Source organism: Natrix helvetica (assembly GCF_964273705.1).
Source record: "Natrix helvetica genome assembly, chromosome: 7".
NCBI classification, from domain to species: Eukaryota; Metazoa; Chordata; class Lepidosauria; order Squamata; family Natricidae; genus Natrix; species Natrix helvetica.
In genome coordinates this window covers 59,854,098-59,876,561 of record NC_138558.1, presented here as the reverse complement: position 1 = coordinate 59,876,561, position 22,464 = coordinate 59,854,098, and the positions used below count along the sequence as shown (strand labels likewise).

The window sequence follows — 22,464 nt, the reverse complement described above, 5'->3', positions numbered from 1 at the left end:
GCTGTCAAATCCTCGGCCAGATGTGACACGCAGTGGCCATGCCCGGTTTAGCGATGTTGTGATACGTCATGTGATGTCACCATGATGTCATGAATTTGACACTCTTGATCTAGAATATTTCATGTTTCCCAAATACTTTCTTTATTTTAGTTTTTCTTATATTTCCCAACAATCTACACTTACAGTTTTAACTTAAGGTTTAACAGAGAGTTAAAAACATGCCCACTATGAAGAAGAATATTATTTCTGTAAGAGAAAGAATGTTCGGGTATATACTGTATATCCAAGAGACATAACTCCAGGTTCCTTAAAGTTCAGATAAATCTGAAAATAATTTGTTTCATAGTAGTTTCAGCATCTTGCTTATACCATAGATCAGTGGTGGGCAACCTTTTTTTTCAACTGAGCCAAATCTTGCCAAAACCATGATTGAAATTTACTTTGAGAGCCACATTTTTAAAACCGAAAATACATAGGATGGTACACTGTTTTTAGTTTCAATAAGTTTTTATTGAGAATATTCTGCATGCAAGTATCCACATAGGTCGGGAGGATACAAATAACACAACTAATAAAACAAAAACTTTACAACGATATTATTTATCGATAACGTTAAATTCCGTAAAATTTGCCTTACAATGTAGAGAAAATTACATCCTGACAATGACTGACAAAGTCACAACCACTAATGTGAACATTGGCCTTGCATTTCCTTGGATAGTTTGAGTAAGTCAGGTTTGTATGTTGTTGTTTTTAATTTCATCTCTCTCTCCCACTTACTTTCTTTTTTTCTTTTTCTTTCTCTCTCTCTCTCTGGCTCTTTGTCTCTCTCTCCCTCCCTCCCCCATCTCTGTCACTCTCTGTGTGTGTCTGTCTGTCTGTCTCTCACTCACTCTGTGTGTGTGTGTGTCTGTCTCTGTCTCTCCCTCTGTCTCTCTCCCCTCCCTTCCTCTCTCTCTGTCACTCTGTGTATGTGGGTGTGTCTGTCTCTCACTCATTCACTTAATCACTCACTCTGTGTGTGTCTCTCTCTGTGTCTGTCTATCTTTCTCTCCCTCCCTCCCCCTCTCTGTCTCACTCCCTCTCTCTGTTCCTCTCTTTGTCTGTCTGTCTCACTCACACACACACACACACACATACACACACTGTGGTCACCTTGTTGAGTGTTCCAATCACATTTGAAACACTCAACAACTGGCCTGCATTTATAGTATTTTGCAGCATTCTGCAGTCATAGGACCAAAATTGGTTGTCACTCGCCCGGGCTTTTGCAGAAGCTTCCCTCCGAAGCCCGAGAGGAGGGAGGGGAGCGGGCACCCGGCACACAGAAGAGCCGCATTAAAGGGTGTAAAGAGCCGCATGTGGCTCGCGAGCCGAGGGTTGCCCACCACTGCCATAGATTATTGTTATGATTAATAGTATTTATTTACTTATTTATTATTAATAAGATTTGTAATCAAGCTAAAAAATACATTAGGGAAACTGAAAAGAAACATTAGAAATAACCTAGGAGGTCTTCTAGTCCAACCCCCTGCTCAAGTAGGAGACATTATACTATTTCAAACAAATGGCTGTCCTGTCTCTTTTTAAAGCCTCCTGTAATGTAGTCCCCACAACTTCTGAAGGTTAATTGTTCTCACTTCAGGAAATTTCTCTTTAGTTCTAGGTTGCTTCTTGCCTTGATTAGTTTCCATTCATTGCTTCTGGTCTTGCCTTCCAGTGCTTTGAAAAGTAGGTTCATTCTCTCTCTTAAATCTTGTGTGTGAAACAGTTTGCAAGTGTTTACCATTGTTTTGGACTGGGATTTTTCCACCTTATCTCAAGATGCCAGGTGTTGAACTTGAGACTTTTTGCACACAAAATACAAATTTTCCACAAGAGGTATGAGTCCCATTGATTCAAATAAGTAAGTAGGTTCGACTGCATACTAAGGTTTATGCCAAAATTAATATATGTTGTATTTTCAAAGTACAGTAAACAAAAATCAATTTTGAGGTAGGTATAAAATTAGGTACAGTACATGTGTACTAGCAAGGAAATATTGTCATTTTGTCTGGTAATTAGTGGCTAAAATAAAGAGGATACACCTAAAATAGTTAAATAAGAAAGAGCCAACTAAAATGTTAGGATCAGTGTCAGTTAGGAGAGGGATTTTGGACTGACAGAGTAACTATGAAGCCAACGTGGTGGAAGTAGTGTAAGGGGGAAAGGGTTGTAGTCTGAGTGCAACTATATAGGATTTAGGAACACTTAGAGTTGAAGAGAAAATGGAAATGTCTTCATTGGTGAACTGAGATTCTATTTGAGAGAGATTTCTGAAATCTGGTGTAAACAAATGAGCTAAAGCAGTGTTTGTTCCTGACAAATGCCCCTCCCCACAGCATCTCCTTAAGTCTCAGTCCCCAGGTATGCCTTGTTAGAGAGGGGCTGGGCACTCTCCTCCCAAGTAGTCAGGTCAGCCTGCATTGTTCCCCCCTTCTCGCCATTCTCTGTGCTCGAGGAATAGGAGTTCATCATCTGTGCTCTGTCATGTTTACTGCTTAGCCTCCCTTGGTCATCCTACCTCCATTCCTCTCTACCTACAAGCTGTCCCAATCCTGAAAGACCCTGGTCTGATTCAGCCTGCCTCTGAATTCCTCTGAAGTCAATGAAGCCACACCCTTGATATTCATCAGCTCCAGTTCCGGATTATCTTCACAGATTCAGGCTCTGTCAGGGGCATGACAGCGGCCAGGGGGAGAAGAACCAGCAAGTGGTGGGATTCAGCCGGTTTGTAATGGTTTGGAACAGTTTGGCTGAATCTGTTGTTAATTCTTTGCATAGTTTAGCTAACAGGTTGTTCCCCCCACTGACTGGCCCGACCCCATTCTGACCCGCCTACCGGGGTTGCCATTCATGGTGGGGAGGCTTCAGGGGCATGACTGGGAGCCATGTTGACCAGCTGGGAGGCAGCAATGGACTGGCCACAGCAATCACTGGGAGATTGATCAGTCAGTTCAGTCAGACCTGGCAACTTTGCAAGATATTTATTTCCCCAAGAAGTTGGAAGGTCTGACAGAACTTTTTCTAAACTGGTAGTCACATGGTCTTATTTTGTTGCCTTTCCAGGAGCTGGAAAGTAGGTTAGTGAAGGAATGGTAGCTGTTCTGGGATGGGGTGGAAGTGAGGATTTTGAATTACTTGCTCTGGGATGGGGTGGAAGTGAGGATTTTGCATTATCTTTGTTCTTGGATGGGAGTAGTGAGGAGTCCTTGCTGTCATTCCCCTTGGCCATGCCCACGCCCAGCCCAGCCACACTCACCCAGCCCGTCATCAGGGGAGAGGACCAGTTGTTCAATTATTTGAATCTCACCATTGGAACCAGTCCATGCAATTTGAGCTGCACGTGTGCATGCACTGGCCTGCTGCTCACACAAGGGACCCCTGATCTAAAGTCTTCCATATGGGGTCTTTGTACTGAATCCACAAAAGCTTATCATCTACATGATCATTACTGTTGGTTAGCTAAACTGACTTATTTCTCCCTCAGCAAGTACGTCTGAATTCATATTGAGGCTCGGAGGAGCTTGTGTACTGTTAGTTTTCTGTTAGCAAAGACTTTTACATTATTCTGGCTCTCAACTCCCAAATTCAACTAAGCTTCCCCTCCCCACCTTGAAAATGTCCAATCTCTGTAGCATATTCCCCAAGACATAATTATTATAAATGTAAGAAAAATGCACACTAAAAAACAACCATGTAGTTTGTGGCAGGGGAAATCACCAAGCACATACATGAAATAAACTATGAGTAGGGCTGGGAGATTATTTGAATACCATCAAAATAGGCAGTGGAGAGAAAAATAATCATTCCTATGTGTCCAGCATTTGAATTGAATGGAATAAAATCAGCCACAAATTTTCTTCAAGCCACTTTTGAGGGACTGGGAAATTGATATGGTGATGTAGAAGTGCATTAAGTCATTTGATTCTAACCAACAAGAAACTGTAGTATATGGACGAAACACGTTTGTATGAAATCTTGTGATAGATAGAGAAAAAACAATCTTAATCAACCACTATAAAACCGCTAGCTTTAAGCAAAGTGAAGATTTAAATGAACTTGATTAGTTACCCTGGAGCCTTTATACTTAAAGAAATGTAAGTTTAAAATTGATTAAAATACAACATAAAAGCTGGATTAATTTTCTTGAAAGTTGATAGTTTTGAATCATTCCTTTGTTTTATCTATCTAGAAGCTGTAGGGTGTTACTTAGATTTAAAGACTTAAAGATCTGATTTTGAAGACTAAAATGTCTCTTGCTTTTGACTTGATATTAAAATTGAATAATAATAGCAGTAGCACTTAAAAGAAAAATGCTATCACAAGAGAACACTGGAATATTATAACATAATTTAGCAAAGTAAGATTATATGGCTATTGCTTTAAAGAAAAAGAGGCATCTACTCATTTGGCTAAATAGGAAATGATAGCTGTGGTGTCTATACATCTGCACCTAAGATTTCCAAATGAAGCCAAAAATCTAACTCTAAATTTAAATGCAGTGATTTTAATGTCTGTTGGAAATTACTACTATGTGCAAGGTGCTTAATTATAATTCCTTTCAAAGAAGCAAAATCTACACTTTTCTATAGGTAGCTGCTCTGAATTTTTAAGTGAGTCATTGAAAACATTTCAGTGATTCTTTGCAAAAGTTATCTTTCAAAAGACAATACTTGCATCATCCTGCAGAATATTATATAGGATCCCAATCCAGTATGGGCTTCTGCAGACTCCCCACTAACCTGAGCATAGCCACTACCCACTATCTTTTTCATGTCAAAATGTTTTACTAAACACACATACATTTGGGGAGTGTAATTGAAGGCCTGTGGCATAAATGCAGTTATTGTATATAATGCTAAGGGCAACAGTTTTTACAATATACATAACAAAATGTGGATTTTTAATTTTGTTTTAATTATTTAGCTGTTAGAAAGCTTAGGAATCAATGCAATAGGAAAGCATAGGAATGAAGCAAAAATAAGGTCATACAAACAGATTTTACAACCTTCTGTGTTGTAAATTCCATACAATAGGAGTAAGAATAGGAGTAGGAGTAGGGTAGGAGTAGGGTAGGATGGAGTGGAGTGGAGTGGTGTGGAATAGAGTAGAGTAGAGTAGAGTAGAGTAGAGTAGCGTAGAATAGAATAGAATAGAATAGAATAGAATAGAATAGAATATGGAATGGAATGGAATGGAGTGCAAGATGGAATGGAGAATGGAATGGAGAATAGAATAGAATAGAATAGAATAGAACAGAACAGAACAGAACAGAACAGAACAGAATAGAATAGAATAGCTTTATTGGCCAAGTTTGATTGGACACACAAGGAATTTGTCTCTGGTGCATATAAAGAAGTAATATATTCATAAGATACCAATGGGAGAAGTAGAAAAGTACGAGAAGGATAATAGTACTACATTGGTAAATACTGGGAATTAGATACTCAGCAGTGTTTGCACAAGGGAAAAACTTGTCCCTCTCCCTGTATCTAGTTATTTTGATATGCAATGCCCTAAAGCAGCATGAGGAGAGGAGTTGAAATAGTTTATGTCCAGGATGTGAAGGGTCTCTAGATATTTTCTTTTTCTGACCTGTGTCTGTAGAAGGCAGGCCGGTTGCAATTGTTTATTCTTCAGTTCCAACTGAACTGTTGAAGACTGGATCTAACTAGACAGTTGTAGAATTAGAGGTGACAAACTCAATAATTCCTCTGTAGAACTGCATCAACAGCTCCTTGGGGAAATCTGAATTTTCTGAGTTGACCCAGGAAGAACATTCACTGTTGTGCCTTTTTAGTGATGGTTCTAATGTTAGATGTCCATTTCAAATCCCGGGAGACCATAGAACCCAGAAACTGGAAGGTCTCAACCATTGATACTGTGTTGTCTAGAGGTGATAGGAGGACTTCTCCTAAAATCTATTTTCATCTCTACAGTTGTAAGTGTTCAGTTCCAGATTGTTAAGTCTGCACCACAGGACCAATTGTTTAACCTCCTGTCTTTAGGCAGGCTCATTACTGTCTTAAATGAGACCAATGACTGTGGGGGCGGAGCTGCAGCTGGTACAGCTGGAGCGTGTTTGCAGTAGTGCCTCCCGGTTTTATTTTATTTTATCAATTTTTAGTACTCCCATTGGATCCTTTTTTATTCAATTAACATTTTTGGTAGAGATAACAGCATTGAACATAATACAAACAGAAACTTTTGTTGCTGCCGAGAATTAAAAAAGCATGGGAAAAAGAAAGAAATGCCATGGCACCAGCCCAGGATTTCCCCCCCCCCCCCCAGTGAAGACGGCAAAACAGCCAATAATTGAGGAGCGCTTTGTTGGCAAGAGATCTGTAAGTAAAACTAACACCCCCCCATCCCCAACAATCTGGAGAGATTAGAACAGGACCAGCAAAAAGATGTGGCAAAACAGCATTTACTAGACTTTCCCGATCTGGGGGGGGGGGGGGAGAACAAACTGAAAGCCAGCTCTTCTCACAAACAACTAGCCCAATAACTTCCTATATGGAGGCTGAGCTAAAGGCAAAAAAAGGCGACCAACAACCAGATAATTCAGCGTACGGAGAGTTTATCTTGGGAAAATTCAACTGAGTTTATGGCAAAGCAATGCCTCCTCACAGCGCAAACGGTGGTTTCAATATTTGAACAATTAATTGCCATCCAACATGATGTAGAGACATTGAAAGAAAGATTTAGCTATTTTTCTTCAAGTACAATATTGGGCCCCCACTAAAGTTCTTGCAGAAGACTTGGTTAACTCCCATACACAGGATAAGGAAAAGGAAAAAGAGCAAAGTGACCAATGACTGTTGTATCATCTGCAAACTTCATTACTTTAACACAAGGATCCTTAAAGGCGCAGTCATTGGTATAGAGCAGTGGTGGTGAACCTTTTCAGCACTGAGTGCCCAAACTGGGACGTGTGTGCATGTGCATGAATGTGTGTGTGCCGGAGTACCGGTAACCTTAAGACCAGCTGGCCAGCACGTGCATGTCTGTTTTGTGGGCATTTTGGGCCATTTTCAGGCCATTTTTCGGGCTGTTTTCAGGTTGGTTTTGACCATTTTTCGGGCCATTTTCAGGCGCTCCTGAGCTCGCAAAGACCATCTAGAAACCAGAAGAGCAGCTGGCAATGGTGCACATGCCCACAGAGAGGGCTCTGAGTGCCACCTCTGGCATGTGTGCCATAAGTTCACCATCATGGATATAGAGAGAAAGGAGTAATGGAGAGAGCACACAGCCCTGGGGTATTAAATTAAATCGGTATTAAATTAAACTAAATCAAATCTATATTAAAATTGCCAAGTTTCTATGAGGGACAAAGTGCTGTGAGCTTTAACTGGCTGCTCTGTGAACATTTAATTCAATATGGCCTCATTTATTACACTCTTATTTCCTGTCTCAATGGGGACTCAGAACCTTCAATGAACTCATAATGGATTAGTGACAGATAGACCTGAAACATTTGATTCTAGAGTGCATGTCCCATAAAGTGCAAACTGTATAAATACTAGGATGTCAATTGTTTTAGAAGTGAAGTGCTGTCAATTTGTTGGAAGCAAATATATATTAATCATATAAGCCTGCCAGGTATTATTTCTATTTCAATATAATGAACTGCCTATGCTGAATAATTTAGAGAGAAAATCCTACTTTTAGATGGAATTCATAGCTGCCTGAATGACCGCACCCAAACAGTCCTAGTTAATTTCACTTCAGTTTCTACTAGAATGGGAAATTGACTCATCGGTTTAGATGTCAGGAGGGATTTTTGGCTGTATAAGCTTTCAGTCAGTGGAAGAGGTTGCCACAAAATGTGATGGGTTCTCTTTCACTAAGAGGTCTGCAAGCCACAAGTGGTAATTGGTCAGAGATGCTTTAGGTGATCCTGTTATGTGGAAAGGTCCTCAAACTCCATGATTCCATCATTCTAACATTGTTGCAAAATTTCAAAAACCTGTTCCCAAAAGATTCTCTCTCTCTCTCTCACATCCACACACACACAAATAAATTTCAATAGGAATTGACAATTCAGAAAAGACATTGCGGCTTCAGGTTTATTGACAGAATGCTCCTCTTTGGGGAAGCAACAACGGAAATGTCAAACCATGTGCTTTGCTGAAACTCTGGTTCATTCAGAAATCATCTTGTTGGTTGGTGATGACCGAAATGTCCAAAACTTGTTGCATAGAATGGGAGGCAGGCAAAGCTTATTTGATCTTCCTGTAGTAGTAAACTGTATGGGCTACAGAGACTGTGGAAACAAAAATCCCCCCCAAAATTAAAGGTTTTTCTCTCTCTTGCACACATGTTGAACTATTTAATGCAGGGGTGTCCAAACTTGGCAACTTTAAGACTTGTGGACTTCAACTCCTAGAATTCCCCAGCCAGCAGAGCTGGCTGTGGAATTCTGGGAGTTGAAGTCCACAAGTTTTAAAGTTGCCAAGTTTGGACACCCCTGATTTAATGCAATAAGCAATAAAATCTAAAAAAAATGTTAAACTGAAATCTAAGATTAGTGTTTAGCTTCTAATATCTAAATGCCTGGATAAAAGCAAGTGGCAAGAGCCAACTGACCTTGAATAATCTTGGGGGGAAGGAAACAGTTAGCACTTTAAATATTAGCACTTTGACCAAGGAACCCCCCAATTAATCCTAGGACTGTAGAACAGACTGGGTAATTGAAAATATCCTAGAAAAAGACAATGGCAATTTATTTCTTTCAGGTTTCCAAGGACTTGAGATGAGCTCACCTTGAGAGAGAACATCTGCATTCAAATTCCAATTTTCTTACCCATCAAGAAAATAGATGGTTTCAACAAAAAGTAATACATGATTATTTGCTGTTTTTCATTGCTTTGTGCATTTCATTAAAAAAAAAAGCCCTTACCTCTTCTTCTTCCCATCTGTCTTTTCCTTGATCCTCCAGAACCCCGTTTTCTTCTTCGCCTGCTGCGATTAGGATTTCTGCAGCTACATCGTGACATTTTCCTGGGGTTCTGGGGATGTTCTAAGCTAGTCAAGGATCAAGAGGAGGAGCATGTCTTTCAACGAAGCCAGTGCAGCTGGTTCTGCAAGATGGTGATTGGGTTTCTGAAGCTCTCCTGCCTCCTGCACTTTTATTTAAAGGGTTTAGCGATTATGACCTCATCTCTTTGATATGGCAACTTCTGTGGCTTAAATGTGACCAGATATGAGACAAAGGGATTGACTATGAATTTTTTTTATCTTGGCCAAACAACTGATAGCCCTAATTTGTATCTGAAATACTGTACCTTCACTGAATAGAATAGAAAAGGAGAATGGAATTTACTAAAAGAGACAAGGAAAGAAATAAAGAATAGTAACTTCTAACTTTCATTTTCATATTCAGGGGGGGGGAGAATCAGACAGTATCTTGATGTAAGGACCTCAATTACTTTTAAAAGTAGCATAGTGACCTTGTTCCTACATGTTTACACCCTACCATTTGATTTTTCTGGCAAGCTTACCACTTCTTCTACAGGCTGCCGCCAAAAAAGTCCAAATAAAAAAATTGTCTTCCGGATATAAGAAGGTGCTTCTCAATTTTTTTAAAAAAACGGCCATTTGTTTTATATTGATATCAAATTTTTCTCCCTTCAAGGTAATAAAATCAGAGAATTAGAATAAATAATTCAGTTCATTGAATCGAGCCATTTTTTTCAGCGTAAGAATCCAAACGTGTCCAGACTCTGCTTGGACAGAAATGAAAGATAACTACCTCTGTAACTAAGGAAATGCTCTGGTATCAGTTCCAAAACTCCCGTGTTCTCCAACCTCACATACATTCAGGTGATTTGTTTCTCTTAACGACAATGCCTCCAGACTTACAAAAATGCTGTTTTTTTTTCCAGTTGAACAATGCTGAAACTCTGTAACATTTGTGGGTGGACCTGTTTGCAAGATCAGTTTCTTCCCATTGATGAGGACTCTTGCCTCATTCTTTCACACCTGGGTTTGGTTTTTAGCTTTAGGAGGTATAGGTGAAGTTTCTACGGGTGTGAGGAGTGCAGAGGGAAGGAAAGATGACTAAAGAAATGCACACCCATCTGCTGATTTCAGCATAAAATGCTGTTGTGATTTATCTGGATTATTTGGGCTCTGCAGATCCCTGCCAAATGGTCTTACTCTTAATGCAGCCCCCCCCCCCAATCAATTTAATCTGGGGTAAACCAATAAGTCTTCTGTTTCCCCCATCTCTGCTGCAGGGGACCAGCTGTCTTAATTGCTTAATTTGGTTTAGCTTAGTTTGGATTTAGTAACCACCTCTTGGATGGGAAGAGAATTAAGCAATTTATTTCCTTTGCATTTTTTGTAGAGGGTTTCTGCTATTTTCTTCCTTCTCCTCTGGCAATCATTAGTGTCCTGTTCCTGGAACCTGCCCGTAGCAGAGGTTCAGATTGGGCGAACCGGTAGTAGCGGTGACAGGAGGCTCTGCCCACCCACCTGGACGCTCCTATGCATGGAGTGTCGCGCGTGCATGAGAACAAACAAACTGGAATCCAAAAAATTAAAAACCCACCACTGGTCCATAGGTATTGTTTAAATGCATCACCTCCTGCCTTTTACTCCAGATTGCCTCAGCAGTCTTAAGCTAAGCCGGGGAACTATTGGAAAAAGTGTTTGCTTGCAAAATTGACATGCTTTTTCTGTATCGTCACAGCCTCACAAAAAGATTTTAAACGCAACAGAGAAATGATAACTTGGTGACTTTTCAATTACTCTTTTAGCAATACCGCTCAGAATTTTTCCTGTGGAGGAGGGGGCAGAGAGTTGCTTTTTTTTTTGTTCTTAAACAATCAAATAGATGTAAGTGTGTCCTTTTTCATGTGGACTGAGGATGACGGAATTATTCATTCTTCGGGTCCTGCAAGAGCTTGTGATGGGGGATTTTTTACATAGTGTTTCCAAAACATATTTTAAAAAGTGAGGAGGTAGGCTTTGTTGGGTTTTCAATATACAGTACCTGCCAACATGAATAATTCAATCCAAATAACTTTTGAGAACCTTTTTGTTACATGAAGAGATGTGTTTGAAGTTGTCCAAAAGTGCATTGTGGCCCTTTCCAATTGGAGTACCTCCTTCTAATGAAGGAAACTCTATTTTGAGCAGTTAGACCTCAGATTTACAGGCTCAGACTTGGAAAAGTTCCCACTCCTGTTTTGTTACTCAACTCTCCCATGTCAGTTAAATTGCTGTGACGGCTTCAGTTTTGTTTTCTATATAATTTGAAGTCTCTGCAGAGTAACTTCAGCTTTGCACACCAATATGGAGTCAAATCAACATCCTCCAAAAGTCTTTTTTTCCCCATATCTTGATGATTTATCACAAATTCAGTGAATTGGCCAGAATTAAAGTCTACAATAGCTTTAAGTCTGTGAGGATTTTTTTTTCAAAATATTCATTTTTTGGGAACTCTTTCACTAAACCTATTTTTGGCATGCAGTGTTCTGCAAACTCTTGCAAGTCAGCCCTATAATTTTTTCCTCTTCCTTGAGGAGGTTGCATGCTATTAAAAAAACCAACTGACACCTGCCAGTCTACACCATTATTTCCATTGTTTGCTACATCAATATCAAATTACTACTTAAAACTATTTCCAGGATTTAACATGTTACCTGCTAAATGTAATTCTTTGGTGAAATGTATATAAATAAGGTATAGCATTTTGATTTTAAGCTTAAATGTGAGGAACCTCTCCCACGCTGGCCAAGGGTCTTAATCTAGAAACCAGCAAATTAATTCATCAGCTGAAATCTAGAAAGCCAGCTTGAGTTAGACTTGCCATAATTGATTAAGATTAGTTTGGATTGGTGAGTTCCAGTTTATTCTCATTATTGACCTATGTAGCCATAATTCCTCATATTCAAAGGATCAAACAGGTTTTTACAGATGGTAGAAGTACAATAGGGTTTAGCTGAGTTGTTTACTAGGGAAATGTATAACTGGAAGTAACTGAAGGAACCCATGTTTTTATTAACACACTTAAATGTTCATTATATCAATTTCTCATTCAGACACATAAAAAGCAGAATTTATATCATGGTGTCATATTATGTGTTTCATCATTTACCCCATCTCTAGTAAGTATAATTGTATACAGCAAAGTCAAAATCTGCCATGTATGTTGCATTTATAAGCCGGTTTTAATAATATATCTAGGAACAAATTACGGAAAAAGGTCAAAGAAGCTTCATTTGACCCATACTGTTTCCTGATATGTATAAGAGGTGTATAAGCTTAAGGTGATACTGCAGGACAGTTTCTCTGGTTCATTCTCTATGAAAAGAGGATTCAACAAAACTGAATAGTTGCACAGCTATTATTACATTTGTACATAAAAGGTAAAGGTAAAGGTTCCCCTCACACATATGGCTAGTCATTCCCAACCCTAGGGGGCGGTGCTCATCTCCATTTCAAAGCCGAAGAGTCAGCGCTGTCCAAAGATGTCTCTGTGGTCATGTGGCCAGCATGACTAAACGTTGAAGGCGCACAGAATGCTGTTACCTTCCCACCAGAAGTGGGTTGCTGCCAGTTCAGCCCAGATCAGCCAAACCAGTAGTAGCAGTGGTGGAAGGCTCCACCCACCCATCCAGATGCTTCTGCGCATGTGCACGAGCGCATGCGGGAGCGTGCCGGAACTGATAGTAAAAGAAATTAGCAACCGATCTCTGCTTCCCACCAAAGATGGTTCCTATTTTTCTACTTGCATTTTTACATGCTTTTGAACTGCAAGGTTGGCAGAAGCTGCGCTAGGGATTCAAACCCCTGAACTGCTGACCTTTCTGATTGACAAGCTCAGCGTCTTAGCCACTGAGCCACCACATCCCATTGTACATATATAGTCACTTATTTGATGAAATAGAATTTTTCCCATCAGACAGGTTTAGCAATGGTGCTAACATATGCAGATTATGCAATGAATCTATCAGACTCCAATAGAACTAAACAGGACCACTGGGTCATTACCCCTCTTCAGCATCAGTATCACAATTACATTTCAATAAAATAAAGATTGTTTTTCAAGATCTAAAAATCTAAATTGGCTCATTAGTGGTCCGATGTTTGAGTTAGTGGCCCATTCTAATTATCTTAGGATGTTTCTCCATTTAACTGGAAATCAGAAATCTCACCTTTTGTATGCTACTCACAAGGCACAAAGAAGCATTGCCTCTATTCTGTGTCTTCTAATGAAGTGGACTGTAATACGTTCCACCTGCTATTATTGCTCATTATAGCCAACCCTCTAATTACCTTCTCTACAGATGGGAATTAGGACTAGGAAGTACAATAACTTGAGAATTCTCAAGATCAAATTTCTGAGGAAAGCCTGGATTATGATGTAGCAAATACAACGCTGGCCAGGCTGAATGTAATTCTAGCTAAGGGTCAAATTCCTCAAACAAGTTTTGTCCTAGAGACATTAACTAACGCTGTGGTGATGTGGAAATAGAGAACAGAGTATGAACTGTTGCAATCTGGGCTTTCTCCTATGGTGCTGTTGGGAATGGACGGGCCTGTGCAAGAGACATGTTGACACAGATGTATAGACATGAGTATGTAGGAAGGCTGGAGCAGGGTTTTTTTATCGAGACAGGAGCAGGAAGTTGACTGTATAGCCCCCAAGTAGTCTGTTATCTGATGAACTTACTCTTCCAAAGTCCCACACAGTACTCATTTAAACCTCCTTTAACCCTTCATGTAATACCTGTCAGGCCTGCAGTTATATTCCTTTTAGGATATTTGGCCTGCCACACACTCTATTATTTTTCTATGTTGTTTCATTAGTGTAGTAATTGGGAGGGGGAATAGAAAGGAGTAGAATTGTAGAATGTGTTGTTGTCATCCCTTTCTAGAAGCCCAAGGTCATCTTTTGTCTCCGCACCTCTGCACCTGACCGGAACCAGCTGGGTGGAGATGCCAGTGTGGCCGAAGAAGATTGGACCATGTGATGGATTTATGGGTGTGGGGATAAGATCATGAACTTTCAACTGGGTGGAATCCCAGGAAGCTTTTATATTTGGGATTCCACAGTTTGTGCCAACATGTCTCTCTTATTAAATTGGAACTTTAAGGATAGCTCTGCCTTGGACTCTGATTTAATTCTGCATGATATATGGAACGCTGACAATACTGTAATGTAAACTCCTCTACATCTAAGAAAAGACAATCCACGTGGGACAAAGTGGTCCTACCTCCGACTATCACCTGCCTAGGATATTCAAAGTCCCTCCTGAAAACAAAATTCTCATAGCTCCAGAGGATCCTTGTATAGAATAACAATTTGCACATAAAAAGGATAAAATCACATGACCACAGCAAATCTTTTGTATGGTAGCCTGCAAGATCTTGCTGTTAGATGCAGAAGGTAAATATTTAGATTGTTGGCTATAATATACTTTTATTGTATCATCTATATGGATATTAAATATTCTTTCTAGCATGTAACTGCAATGAACTGATCAATGGATTAACAGGGTCAACTCAAGTATTTTAATAGTAAAAGTATTTTATTGCTAAATTGCTTATTATATTATAGTACTATATTCATTTGTAGTTGATTCACTGAGTAGTTTATTCACAATTTTATAGTTATAATTTTAGTTTTAAATATTTTATTTTTCATGCTTGCATTTATGCTATTAATTTGTTTGCTTTATTTTATTCTTACAAATTCATCTAGAGCTATTTTACCAAAATTTGTTATAAAACACTATCTAATGCAGTGTTTCTCAAACTTGGCAACTTGAAGATGTCCGGACTTCAACTCCCAGAATTCCCCAGCCAGCGAATGCTGGCTGGGGAATTCTGGGAGTTGAAGTCCGGACATCTTCAAGTTGTCAAGTTTGAGAAACACTGATCTAATGCTACAGGGTAATGACTGAAAAAAGGTGTTTGCATATTTGTACTGGGCATATGAGTTACGAAGGAATTGAGGGAGTGTCTTATTCTTCACTGTGCAATTGTATCCCCAGCATTATGCAACCTTATTGGATTTTCACTCATGAGTTAAATCCCAGTAGGTGCATTTGTTAAATTGTTTTCAATGGGCTTTTCAAATTGCTAGGAACCACAAGCAGCCAAAAGACAAAATGATGGAGTGTTGTATAATAGAAAAAACATTAGAACTCAGAGTTTCAATTTCTGAGGTAGAATAACAGAAAATATGGAGAATAACACTTAAGTAAGGCTTTAAGGGATACACACAAAACTGAAGCTACAGACTGTATACCAGTACACCAGGAGCAATCAAAGAAAATAGTGGCCATTCCTGGCTCAAATCATTTTACTTGATGCCAATTTATACAGATATAGACATCCAGTACGTACAAGTCAACACCTTAATCAATGAGAATTATTGGATGGAAACTAGGCCAATTGCCATGGGTCAGTTATTGGATCTAGAAGTAAATAATAATAATAGTTCTGCTCATTTTTCTGGATCTCTTGAGTGTTTTTGCAAAATAGTGAATCAATTCTTGCAAATGGGACAGAAATGACATTGATTGTTCTTGTAGTTGACCAGCAGTGAGATATACATGGGAACTGTGGTTCTTCTTATCTTTTTTATAATCTCAGTGGCATTTGATAACATCAGTACTGATATTGTTTTGAGCCAAGTGTCAGAGTTGGCAGTTGTGGACATTGTTTTATGTAGATGCCATTCCTTTCTGAGTAGTGGCCACAGTGGGCATTTCTGGGGAGAAGAAGTTGGATCTCTTGGCATATCAGTGTAGGATGCCTTCATCTTCACTGTCTTTTTCAAAATCCACTTGAAATCACAAATAATTCACCCTCTTTTAAAGTGAAATATTATCAGTATGCTTATGATATCTAGCTTTACATCTCTTCTGGGCACAGGAGAAGCAGCAGTGGAGATCTTGATCAGTCTCTTGTGAGATGTATGGAAGTAGTGTTTGTTGATAAATCCTCAATTCCCAAAAGGTCTTTGCCTGTAGCTTAGATAGATGATACTATCCTGAGAGTAGATCCACAATTGTTGGGCAGGCAAGTAGAGGATGTGACTGAGAAACTTTGCCCAGCTTTGAGTTGTGTAGCAGTTGTGGTCTTTCAAAAACAAAAATCAGGAGGCTCTGGTAACCCTTATTACTCATGCTTTGCTAAGTTTGTATGTTTACTAATGCAATGCACTCAAGGTGGGAATCCTAACAAATAAAGTTTGCAAATTACAGCCAAAAGCACTGCAATATTTAATAAGGAGGGAAATATGGCTATCGTGGCTTCTAATAAAGTTCAGCTTTTAGTTCAGCGAGATGGTGATCATTCTTGAAACAACGATGCAGTGCTGAAATGTGAAAATAACTAAATTAGAATGATATAATTCATCAAGCAGAATGGGGAAAAAAGCATTTTTTTAAAGAAAAGACAAGTTATACTTCATGGTACTGGCATGAATTATGTCACAATGTATCTTTATGATGTCATCAATGTAGCAGTTATATACTGCTATTTAGTTATTAACAAAACAGTTCAGCAATGATTGGGGCAGAAAACTAGTAGCAGGTAAGGCTTTTTAAATGCCTGTTTAAAAAGACATTTTAAAAAATAGCTGAAGTTTTGTTTCCGGATGGATGAGTGGATGATCAGATCACCTGCAAATCTGTGTTGTTTCAAAGCTGTTGCCTACATTTCTTTGCTGGAAAATAAAGCGAAGAAAATTGATCAAATCATCTCCCAGCAACATAGTAGTTATTGTAATAACAACACAGGAAGAAAGTAATGCTTAAAAAAAAAGAGTACAAAAACTACTTATAATATTTCTTATTACATAGCAATAATCTTAAGAATAATAATGTATCTCAATTCATGTTTTGTAAAGACTGGCCGAATTGACACAAAAGTCTTCTTGTGATTTGTTTGTGTATTTCCGTAGTCAGAATAACACCACCATCTGAGGATGAGCCACTGAATATCCAGCTTATCTTGGGCTGAAAATTGTAAACTATGTCGCGGTACATGCGCCAGAGCAGCAGAAACAGAAGGCTGTATCGCAGTAGGCGATTAAAACAAAGGAGGAGAACTGGTAGAAGACAAAGGAGGATGCATAAGACAGGTTTTAAAAAAATAACTAAGACTTTTGAAAGGAAGATTAAGAAATGTCGAATGAGAAAAGAATGAGAGAAATTCTTACCCAGAAGGAAAGCATTGTGCTGCTTCCTTTTTAGTTTCAATTCTCCAGGACAATTTATTATCTAAATACATTCAAATGTACAATTATTGAATAATCATACAGGAAACTCTTTATCGTGAAAAGGTGATTGGGCAGTACTAGACCTATTATTTTACTTTGAAATTAATGAAATATATTTCTTACGACTTAATTCCCACTCTTTTCAATGAATGGCAAGTTTAAGAGCCTTCATGTGCCGAGTTTAAAGATACAGCAGCTTTTGTGCATTACTTTTACAAGTTGTAAAATGATGATTCTTTTTCACTATTTACATTTGTTCATACATTATGTTTGTGCCAACCTTTCTGATTATTTAATAAAGGTGTACGCCAGTCTCATTACCGGAGGACCTCCTTCTCAGCCTAGCCATCTTCAGCTCCTGAAATAGGACAACTTCAATCCCCCCAAACAACATGTCGGGAGACCAGGATTGTGATATCTGATCCACCAAGTTTCTGCAACCATTCATGCTGGACAATAAACCTTTTGAGCATCACTTGGACTCCTTTTCATGTCTCTGTAAAATATACTGTTGGGGAAAAACTCTGATCATAGTTTGAAGTAGGACAAATATGACAATTTGGGGGTACATTAGATCCAAATTCTTTTAGAGAGACACAAATGATTGTTTGCTTTTTTAGAACATGTGGAATCTCATGGGGAGCAAGTGGCTTAATTCTCTGCTTTTCTTTGCCACACATAGAGCTCTGATAGCACTAAGCAATGGCACTTAGACTTATATACTGCTTCATAATGCTTTACAGCCCTCTCTTAAGTGGTTTACAAAGTCAGCATATTGCCCCACAACAATCTGGGTCCTCATTTTACCGACCTCAGAAGGATGAAAGGCTGAGTCAATATTCAGCCTGTGGGACTCAAACTGCCCAACTGCTGGCAACCAGCAGTCGGCAGAAGTAGCCTGCAGTACTGCATTCTAACCACTATGCCACCATGGCTCTTTAAAGCTATAATAGTAGAAGAAAAGGCATTGGAATGGGAACTGCTGCATTTTAGGAATTATAAAATGTGTGATGAGGAGAGCTTTACTCCAAATGATACTATTGCTTTGCCTGGGACAGCTATTGCCCTCAACCTAGGTACATATGTCTAAATATGATGGGCGTTAAACTCCAAATATTTGAAAGATAGAAAAAAAGGTTATGATCACCAATAATTCACATGGAGTCAATTCAATTCAATTTATTAAATTTATAAACATGGAGTGATAATACAAGCCTTAACTAGCCTATGTTCATCAAAGATTATGGAAATACTATAGGCAAAATATTTTGCAAATCATGGCAAAATATCTTTATGACATACAAATTATGAACAAGTTAAGAGTGTGCTAGTTTGCATGAAGCTGGTTCAAAAATTTAATTCAGTGGGATTTTAATAATGCTTTTTCAGAATAGAAAAAAAAGGAAGTTATAATATGACTCAAGTAAGGAATAACCTGGGGAAATTAATTGCAATATTATATTGATCAATTTGAAACATTACTTGAAAACTATTAGAATTCTAAGAGTACATAGAATGGAAGTAATATGACAGCAATACTCATTGTAAAATTATATATATATATATATATATATATATATATATATATATATATATATATATATATATATATATATGATGTATGTATGTATGTATGTATGTATGTATGTATGTATGTATGTATTTGTGTTACAACCCCTGGTATGCCTAAATATATATATGTGTGTGTGTGTGTGTGTGTGTTGTATTTGTGCTGATAAATAAAGGGAGACTAGTATAGATCTATTTCAAGCTATTTAGCTCTCATCAGCTAGCCATACCCTTACTGGGATTTGAATATATATATAAGGTTGTAAGGTTGAGACGGGAAAAGACCCGAATACAACAAAACCAGCATACCTACACCCGTGAAAATCTACGAAAATCTACGAAAACATATATATATATATATATATATATACACACACACATACATATATATATGAACTTATTTTCAAATTGAATATGAAATAAGGTACCTAGGGCAATTTTTAAAATAAAGGTGTTTATTATATGATTTCTTTTAAATACATGGAATGATTCCTAGAGAAATGTATTTTTATTTAATAATTTCAATTGTTAAGTCAATATTAATATAAATGGATGATTGAAATCTCCCATGAGTGCATGGGGAAAATGTGGTTAAAATGAATATTTTAGAGCAATATACTCAAATAGTCCACTAAATTAATGGACCAGTGAAATTTAGTGGACATAACATACTTGGACTTCAGTAAGGCATTTTACAAAGTAGACCACAACTTATTTAAAGCTAAAAGAAAATGTGGGATATACAGCATCACCACCAGATGGATGGATATATAACTGCCTGACAAACCACACGCAAGGTGCAGTCCTCAATGGAACTATGCCAACATGGAGGGAGGTAAACAGTGGGGTACCCCATGATTCTGTTTTAGGCCCAGTACTCTTCAATATCTACATAAATGATTAAGATGAGGGAATAGAAGGGAAACTCAGTAAATTGGCAGGTGATAGTAAACTGGCAGGAATAGACAACATCCCCGAAGACAGGCTCAAGATCCAGATGGATCTCGACAGACATGAAAACCGGGCCTTATCTAACAAAATAAAATTCAATTTAGAGAAAAGTAGCCAAGAAGGAAATTGTGCAGGTATATATTAGGTGAAACCTGGCTCTTTAGCAGTACCTGTGAGAGGGATCTTGGAATCCTACCGGACAATCTCTTAAATTTGAGCCAGCAGTGTGCAGCAGCAGCTGAAAACCCAAATGCAATTTAAGGCTGCATTAACAGAAGGATGTTTGAGATGTGGTAGCTCAGTGGTTAAGATGCTGAGATTGTCGATCAGAAAGGTTGGAAGTTCGGCAATTCTAATCCCTAGCGCCACATAATGGAGTGAGCTCCCGTTATTTGTCCCAGCTTCTGCCAACCGAACAGTTCGAAAGCATGTAAAATGCCAGTAGAAAAATAGGGACCATCTTTGGTGGGAAGGTAACAGCGTTCCATGTGCCTTTGGCATTAAGTCATGCCAGCCACATGACCACGGAGACGTCTTCGGATAGCGCTGGCTCTTTGGCTTTGAAACAGAGATGAGCACCGCCCTCTAGAATCAGGAACAATTAGCACATATGTGCGAGGGAAACTTTACCTTAACAGAAGGATAGAATCAAAATCATGATGTACTAGTACCAGTACTACTTTATAAAGCCTTAGTAAGATCACACTTAGAAAATTGCATCCAGTTTTGTCCACCTTATTATAAGAAAGATGTTGAGACTCTGGAAAGAGTGCAGAAAAGAGCAACAGAGATTAGATGGTAAAACATATGAAGAACAGTTGCAGGAATCTGGTATATCTAGTGAAAAGGACTAGGAGTAGCATGATAGCAGTGTTCCAATATTTGAGAGGCTGCCACAAAGAAGAGGGGATCAACTTATTTTCCAAAGCACCAGAAGCAAGGCAAGGAACAATGGATGGAAATTAATCAAGAAGAGAAGCAACCTGGAATTAAGGGGAAATTTCCTAACAGTGAAAACAATAAACAAGTGGAACAGCTTGCCTTCAGAAGTAGTGAGTACTCAATCACTGGAAGCTTTTAAGAAGAGACTGGACAGTCAGTTGTCTGGAATGGTAGAGGGCAGGACTGTCAACCTTGCAGCCCATGGACTGAATGTATGATGTGGTGGCCACACTCATGCCCGGTTTAGCAAAGGGGGGAAAGTCCCAATATGTTACATGATGCCACTCTGATGATGCAAGTTTGACACCCCTGGCATAAGGTCTCCTGCTTGAGCAGGGGGTTAGACTAGATGACCTCCGCTGTCCCTTACAACTGTTATTCCGAACATATTCAAGGAGAGTCTCATAATTGAAATAAATAAAAGTTATTATTGGATCCTCTAATATGTTAGTAAGACTTCGGTACTTCTTTTAGGCAAAATTCTGTTGTTTTCTTCCAATTAAAAGTTGAAATTTATTTGGAAGATCTCTGGATGACAGTTTGATTCCTATTCACATGAAAAATTAACAGGTTGAGATAATGTTAATTAAAAACCTGCAGGCAAATGCTTCCCCCACCTTTTCCTTCCCTTCTGAATAATAAGATAAAGGACCCGAAATCTAATTATTTTTCCCAAAAATTTCATCCATTCCAAGAATATGGGCTGTTCATCTTCTATTTTCTTAATGTGGATATGGACAGTTAGCATTTCTAAAGCTTACTTGTTCTACTGAAAAATTTTCAAAATTATTTAAATTTACAGTTTACGTCTATAGACACCTGAAGAATTGCTTTCTGTATGTTGTTTTACTGTGTGTAGTTTTAAACCTTGCTGTAATTTGTTTTTATACATTGGAAAATGATAAATAAAAATTGAATATGAGTCAAGAGTAATATTTCAGAAAAAGCTGGTTCAAGTTTATGTTATATCAAGCATAACTAAAGAGAACTAAACTAAACATAAATAAAGCTCAAATTTGCGAAGTTTAGGTTGAACAACTACATTTCCTGCATTTCAGGTTTTAAAGTTCACCATGACTTTAGAGTAGGAGTAAAAGCTGCTAATGTAGTAAAACTAAAAAAGGGAGCAGTTGTTTCTCATTTGGACAACTTAGGCATTGATATAGCTTGTTTTTATTTAAATAACCACTACTCTCCTTGTTAAAAAAAATAGAAAAAAGTCTGGATAAATAAAAGTAGAAACTACCATTCTTTATGATTATAAGTCACTTGATAGCAAATTTCATTGAAATTGGTGGGTCTTATTTCTAACACAAATGTGTAGAGAAGATTGAACTTCTAGCTTATCCTTTAGCTCTGAAAGACCATTTCTAAGTGTTGGTTTTAAAAGTTGTCAGTGATCTAGTCTGTAAATTTTAAGATATTTCATTTTGTTGAAAGAAAATGCCCCCCCCCCCCCCACCAAATAGCTGGCAGTTGCTATATATGGTCATGTTGCCTCAAACAAAGGACCACAGTAATAGTGTCATACTATTATAGATTTTATAAAAGAGGGACCTGAGATACTCATGCTTCAGAAACTCTCAAAACACCTGAGTAGGCAGGTTGACTAGAGAGGTCAGGTAATCATGTCTCTGCTCCTAAAATCTTGAAAGATCAAGCAACATGGCAAGGCACAGAAGAGTATCCTGCAAAAATCCTGAACGTAAAGTACC

At 38.3% G+C, this 22,464-nt stretch overlaps 2 long non-coding RNA genes across 2 annotated transcripts in view; both read left to right on the top strand.

Moving 5' to 3' along the window:
• The window catches only part of LOC309395538, a 28,177-nt gene extending 18,585 nt beyond the window's left edge, over nucleotides 1–9,592 (top strand). The window contains exons 2-3 of the long non-coding RNA XR_014175925.1: nucleotides 8,781–8,879; nucleotides 8,984–9,592. This is a non-coding gene — a long non-coding RNA (uncharacterized lncRNA). The remainder of the gene's footprint in view (nucleotides 1–8,780; nucleotides 8,880–8,983) is intronic.
• LOC309395537 overlaps nucleotides 1–22,464 on the top strand; it is a 448,057-nt gene that overhangs the window by 279,930 nt on the left and 145,663 nt on the right. The gene's annotated exons all lie outside the window — the stretch shown is intronic.